This window comes from Salmo salar, chromosome ssa05, assembly GCF_905237065.1.
Source record: "Salmo salar chromosome ssa05, Ssal_v3.1, whole genome shotgun sequence".
Lineage (NCBI taxonomy): Eukaryota > Metazoa > Chordata > Actinopteri > Salmoniformes > Salmonidae > Salmo > Salmo salar.
In genome coordinates this window covers 47,546,081-47,553,083 of record NC_059446.1, presented here as the reverse complement: position 1 = coordinate 47,553,083, position 7,003 = coordinate 47,546,081, and positions in this window count along the sequence as shown.

The window sequence follows — 7,003 nt, the reverse complement described above, 5'->3', positions numbered from 1 at the left end:
TATTGCTGTCACGTCCTGACCAGTAAAGGGGTCATTTTGTTATTGTAGTATGGTCAGGACGTGGCAGGGGTGTGTTTGTTTTGTGTTGTTGGGATTTTTGGGTACAGTTCTGTTTGTATTTCTATGTTCAGGGTTTTGGTTTGGCCTTCAATTGGAGGCAGCTGTTCTTCGTTGCCTCTAATTGGAGGCCATATTTAAGTAGGGGTTTTCAGCTTGTGTTTTGTGGGTGGTTGTTTCCATGTATAGTCATAGTACCTTACAGGACTGTTTTTCGTTGTTGTTTTGGTTCATTATTTTGTATCCTCTTAATAAATAAGAAGATGAGCATTCACATACCCATTGCATTTGGTGGATTCTTCAGACACATGTTAAGGTTGGACAGTAACAGTTTTGTTGCTTCAATGAGGCTAACAGAGGTGTGTGAGTTCCTTCAACAGCTTATGCAAATCCCAAAGTTACAACTTTTAGCAATGGGTCGTTCGCGAACGAGTCGGCTCTAAGAGCCGGCTCTTGTAGGTGAATGTTGGGAGCCGGCTCACATATCAGCAGAGCCAAATCTATTTCTAAAGAAATTAAGATATGAATAATCTAAATATTTAAATGAATAGAATTTACTAATTCAAAGAACCCAAAAAATTGACTATAGGCCTAAATGTTCAAGCGCACACATTCATTCTGACTGTCTGCTCAGACTAACAGCCTCACCTGTTGTTCCTGTCAATCAGACATGCAGTGTCAACCAGTGAACCAAAGATGCATGAGGGAGTGCCAAGCAAACTCACTCAGTCGCACACTTAGCAGCTGAGGTAAGAGAGGAAGGACAGCTATGAAAAAAACAGCTGGAAAATGAGTCAGAAGCACAGTAGCATTTGGATGCATTTTAATAATGTAGACAATGTTAGAGCACAGTGTAGAATTTTCCAAAACAAATCTTATATAAAGCCGGTTCTACGCACAACCTACACCAGCATATGCGAACTGTGCACCCAACTGTGAAGCTAGCTGTAGCAGAGCTTCGAGAAACTAGCAGGCATGCTTGTGATAGTGGTGGAGCCAGCACCTCCACACGTGGAGATGTATCCACCCAGTCAAGTAGGCCTACTCCGCGACCCACAGCAATGCAGTCTTCTATGGACCAGTTTATGCCAAAGTTTACGTCTGTAGCAAAACAAAGCCAAATTGATATTGCATTGGCTAAAATGATTGCCACCGATTTCCAGCCATTTTCTATCGTGGAGGACAGAGGTTCTAGAAATTATAGCAATAGTCTAAATCCAATGTACACAATTCCAAGCAGAAAAACCCTTTCAAAATCACTTATTCCACAACTGTACGAGAGCACACAGTCTTCAGTGCAGGAAAGAGTCCAAAAAGCAACTGCAGTCTGACTGATGGACATCAAGGGTAACCACTTCTTACATGTCAGTTACATGTCACTTCATTGAAGATTTTTCAATGTCTAGCTGTCTTCTGGACTGCTTTGAGTTCAGCGACAGACACAACCTCAGAGAACTTGGCAGAGGAACTGTTGAGAGTGGCCAGAAAATGGCAAGTAGATGGAAAAGTGTTCTGTTGCGTTAGCATCAATGCAGCTAACATAACCAAAGCCATGAAAATGCTAAAATGGACCCATCATCCATGTCTTGCCCACACAATCAACCTGATTGTAAGAGATGCTCTGAAGGTGATGAAGCCCACTGGACAAAGTGAAAGGAGCTGTGGAATACGAGCACAGTAGGTGCTGAAAAACTAAAGTCTACACAACACCAGATGGGGATGCCTGAGCTGAGGCCTAAATAAGACTGTACTACAAGGTGGAATTCAACATTTTATATGTTGAAGCGGTTTCTTGAGTCAAAGGATGCCATCATATCTACTCTGGCCATTGTCAATGCACCTGTTGATGCTCTGACCCAAGAGGAATGGGAGGTGGTGGAGGAGATGTGCAGAGTCCTGGAACCTGTTGAGCAGGTCACTGAGGAGATCAGTGGAGAGGGCAGTTATTACTACATCATTAATTAATCCAGGATTATATATGTATATGAGCAGTAGATGAGAATGTAGTATCAGTAGACAAAACATGAACCTGAACTAATAAGTTACTGTTCTGTAACGATCGTCTGGAAGAGGGGACCAAGATGCAGCGTGGTAAGTGGTCATAATGATTTTTAATGAGACACTTCAAAAACAAACAGGGAAAACGAAAGCCAACAGTTCTGCCAGGTGAACACACACAAGACAGAAAACAACTACCCACAAAACCCCAAAGGAAAACAGGCTGCCTAAGTATGATTCCTAATCAGAGACAACGATAGACAGCTGCCTCTGATTAGGAACCCTACTCGGCCCAAAACAAAGAAATACAAAAACATAGAAAAAGGAACATAGAACACCCACCCAATGTAACACCCTGGCCTAACCAAAATAAAGAACAAAAAACCCCTCTCTATGGCCTGGGCGTTACATGTTCTTTCTTTTCAGCTATGTGACAGCCTCAAAAATGATACTCCTGTGTAAGGGTCTGCAGGGAATCACAGCCAGCCGCCAGAGAGAAGCAAATGTAACCACAGGACATGTGAAAGAGTTGATGGACACCCTATGTTCATCAATGGACAGGTATTTCCACAGAATGGAATATAATCATGTGCTATCAGAAACCGCTGCACTTGCCCCCAGGTTTAAGAAGTTAGCCTTCAGTGATGCCAGAGCGATTGATGAGGCTCTTCATAGAATAACCTCAGCAGCAGGGAGGGACAGCCCCAGCAGTCAGCTGGCTCAGGCACCAGGGCAACAGGAAGAAGAGGGATCAAATGGAGCAGAAGCACTAGCAGTAGTGCCACAAACGTCTGCTGTTTGTATGCTGCTTGACAAGAGAGCAACTGGGGATGCAGCACAAAGGAATCCCTCAGCAGATGCCATAATGGAGGTCTGATCCTATTTGGAGGAGGCCCTCCAAAGATCTGCAGATACTCTGAGCTGGTGGAAGAACAAGGCCTCGGTTTACCCATGGCTTACTAAAGTCATGACAGGGAGGCTCTGCATAGTGGCCACATCTGTTCCCTCTGAGAGGGTCTTCTCGAAACAGAACAAATAATTACTGAGAGAAGAAACCGCATCAGCCCCTCGAAAGTGAGGCAGCTTGCATTTCTGAATGCAAATCTCTCATAAAAGCAAAATATGGTCAGCATTGCTGTGTGCTGCTGGTAATAACATGGAAATAAAGAAGAATGAGAAAAGAGGGACCAGTTTAACGTTTTAAGTGGGATGCTGCAGTTTTGCACATTGTTATTTATTTTTCTTTGATATGGTGCAATATTCTATTATTATGTTGTTCAGATTGTATTTGTTTTGAATTGTTACATTTATATGCACTTTGTTTATATACATTAAAAAAGTTATACTTTAAATGCACATGTGTAATAGCATGCTTCTTTTTTACATTTATTTCTATTTGTGGGATGCTGCAGTTTTGCAAATAGTTATTTATTTTTCTTTGATATGGTGCAATATTCTAAAATAGCTATACTTTAAATGCAAATGTTTAATAGCATTCTTTTTCATAACAAAACAGTGCATTTTTAAATAACATTGTGGTTAAGGTAGAGTATGATTTCATTTAATAATTTAATTAGAATTGTTTTAACACCAATCATAGTCAAACTATTGAAAACTGTTTGACTTGAAAAAATACAGAAGATATTTTTTTTAAAGAGACATTTGGGAGCCAAAAGAGCCAGCTCTTTTTGGTGAACTGAGCCGAACGAACCGGCTCACTGAAAAGACCCGGAATGCCCATCACTAACAACTTTAGTGCTGTGTAATCAGCAATGTTAATAATATATTACAATATGTAATATGCATAAATATTCAAGTTACATTCTAATTTGCAGTCTACAAGCTTAACATGATGAAATGGAATGACATTTACGCTAACGGGTGACCAAAAATAATTAACTGCTAGCCACGCCTCCAATCTGATTGGCTGTCACCTATACAATATATTATTAAAAAGGTTCAAAATTGAACCCCTCCCATCACAAAAAGGTTACGGTTTGAACCTTTACACAGGAGTTCCTCGAAGACCCTTTTCAGAGGGGTTCCTTTTCAGCTGGAAAGTTTCCGCCGGTGTGGCAACCCAAAAGGTTTTTCCAGTCACCTTTTCTTCTGAGTGTATGGTACATGGATTTTCTAGCTAGCTCTTGATATTGCTTCTATTCATCTAAAGAGCTTAGAGTATCCATATAAAGGTTAAGGGAGACTTTTGTCACGCTTTAAATTATTCCGAATTGCTTTCCCATTTGCTGATAGGTTATGTATCTGGCATTGAATTGCCATTGCGCAGGGCTTTTTAAATTGGACAATTACCATACCTGGAGAGTCATGTGGCATGTGATGCATGCCTTGTAAACTCCTCAGACAAACAGAGGCCACCTTCATTAACACACTTACAACAATCTCATCCACAAATTCCCAATTTGCTTGTAACACGTCCCAATTGTTATCTCACACAGAGGTGAATGGGAGATGTTTACAAAATAAATGGCGAAGATAGAAAAAGAAAGAGCAACCCCTGTGTCTAACTTATCTTGACAAAATCTAAATGGAAGTGTCTGTGGGAAAACAAGAAATGGATCAAAGCAATCAAAGAGAAACTCACTGCTCTATTAATCAACACAGGCTGATAGATGGCGCTGGGGTTGATGGCACTGGAGCAGGATCTAAATCATGGAGAGGGGTAGTAGTGATTATAACAATCCTGGGTCTGTCAGGCCACCATTTCAGTTTGTATGTGATGTGTACGCCGAGGAACTTAAAACTTTCCACCTTGTCCACTGCTGTCCCGTCGATGTGCATAGGGGGGTACTCCCTCTGCTGTTTCCTGGAGTCCACAATCATCTCCTTTATTTTGTTAACTTTGAGTGAGAGGTTGTTTTCCTGACACCACACACCACCTCCTCCCTGTAGGCCGTTTTGTCATTGTTGGTAATCAATCCCACTACTGTTGTGTCGTCTGAAAACTTGATGATTGAGTTGGAGGCGTGCATGGCCATGCAGGCATGGGTAAACAGGGAGTACAGGAGGGGGCTGAGCATGCACCCTTGTGGGGCCCCAGTGTTGAGGATCAGCGAAGTGGATATGTTGTTTCCTACTTTCACCACCTGGGGGTGGCCTGTCAGAAAGTCCTGGACCCAATTGCAGAGGGTGGGGTTGAGACCCAGGGCCTCAAGCTGAATGATGAGCTTGGAGGATACTATGGTTTTGAATGCTGAGCAATAGTCAATGAACAGCATTCTTACATAGGAATTCCTCTTGTCTAGATGGGATAGGGCAGTGTGCAGTGTTTATTTTTTTATTTCACCTTTATTTAACCAGGTAAGCTAGTTGAGAACAAGTTTTCATTTACAACTGCGACCTGGACAAGATAAAGCAAAGCAGTGCGACACAAACAACAGAAAATAAAAAATAGAAATGGAAATAAAAAGAAAGTCTATATACAGTGTGTGCAAATGGCGTGAGGAGGTAAGGCAATAAATAGGCCATAGTAGCGAAGTATTTACAGTTTATCAAATTAACACTGGAGTGATAGATGAGCAGATGATGATATGCAAGTAGAAATACTGGTGTGCAAAAGAGCAGAAAAGTAAATAAAAACAATATGGGGATGAGGTAGGTAGATTGGGTGGGCTATTTACAGATGGGCTATGTACAGCTGCAGCGATTGGTTAGCTGCTCAAATAGCTGATGTTTAAAGTTAGTGAGGGAAATAAGTCTCCAGCTTCTGTGATTTTTGCAATTCATTCCAGTCATTGGCAGCAGAGAACTGGAAGGAAAGGCAGCCAAAGGAGGTGTTGGCTTTGGGGATGACAAGTGAGATATACCTGCTGGAGCGCGTGCTATGGGTGGGTGTTGTTATCGTGACCAGTGAGCTGAGATAAGGCGGAGCTTTACCTAGCATATGCTTATAGATGACCTGGAGCCAGTGGGTCTGGCGACGAATATGTAGCGAGGGCCAGTCCACTAGAGCATGCAGATCGCAGTGGTGGGTGGTATAAGGGGCTTTGGTGACAAAACAGATAGCACAGTGATAGACTGCATCCAGTTTTCTGAGTAGAGTATTGGAAGCTATTTTGTAAATGACATCGCGAAAGTCGAGGATCGGTAGGAGAGTCAGTTTTACGAGGGTATGTTTGGCGGTGTGAGTGAAGGAGGCTTTGTTACGAAATAGGAAGTCGATTCTAGATTTAATTTTGGATTGGAGATGTTTAATATGAGTCTGGAAGGAGAGTTTACAGTCTAGCCAGACACCTAGGTATTTGTAGTTATCCACATATTCTAAGTCAGTACCGTCTAGAGTAGGGATGCTAGTCAAATGGTTGAAAAGCATGCATTTGGTTTTACTAGCGTTTAAGAACAGTTGGAGGCCACAGAAGGAGTGTTGTTTGGCATTGAAGCTCATTTGGAGGTTAGTTAACCTGTTGGGGATTGGGGGCAGTATTGAGAATTTTGAAAAAAATATGTGCCCATTTTTAACTGCCTCCTACACCAACTCAGAAGCTAGGATATGCATATTATTTGGATAGAAAACACTCAGAATTTTCTAAAACTGTTTGAATGGTGTCTGTAAGTATAACAGAACTCATATGGCAGTCAAAACCCTGAGACAAATTCTGACAGGAAGTGGATACCTGATGTGTTGAATTACTTTTAAGCCTATGCCATTGAAACACACAGGGACGTATTAATCATTGAGCACTTCCTACGCCATCCACTAGATGTCACCAGTCTTTACAAAGTGGTTTGAGTCTTCTACTTTGAAAACTGACCGAACAAGAGACTTGGAATGTTGGTCATAAGCGGATGGTCGATACGACTCTGGCGCGCGAGTGCATGTTTGGGTACTCTCGTTCCAATACGTTTTAAAAGAGAATGCAATCGTCCGCCTTGAATATTATTGAAGTTCTGATTGAAAAAGGCCCTAATGATTTATGCTATACAACGTTTG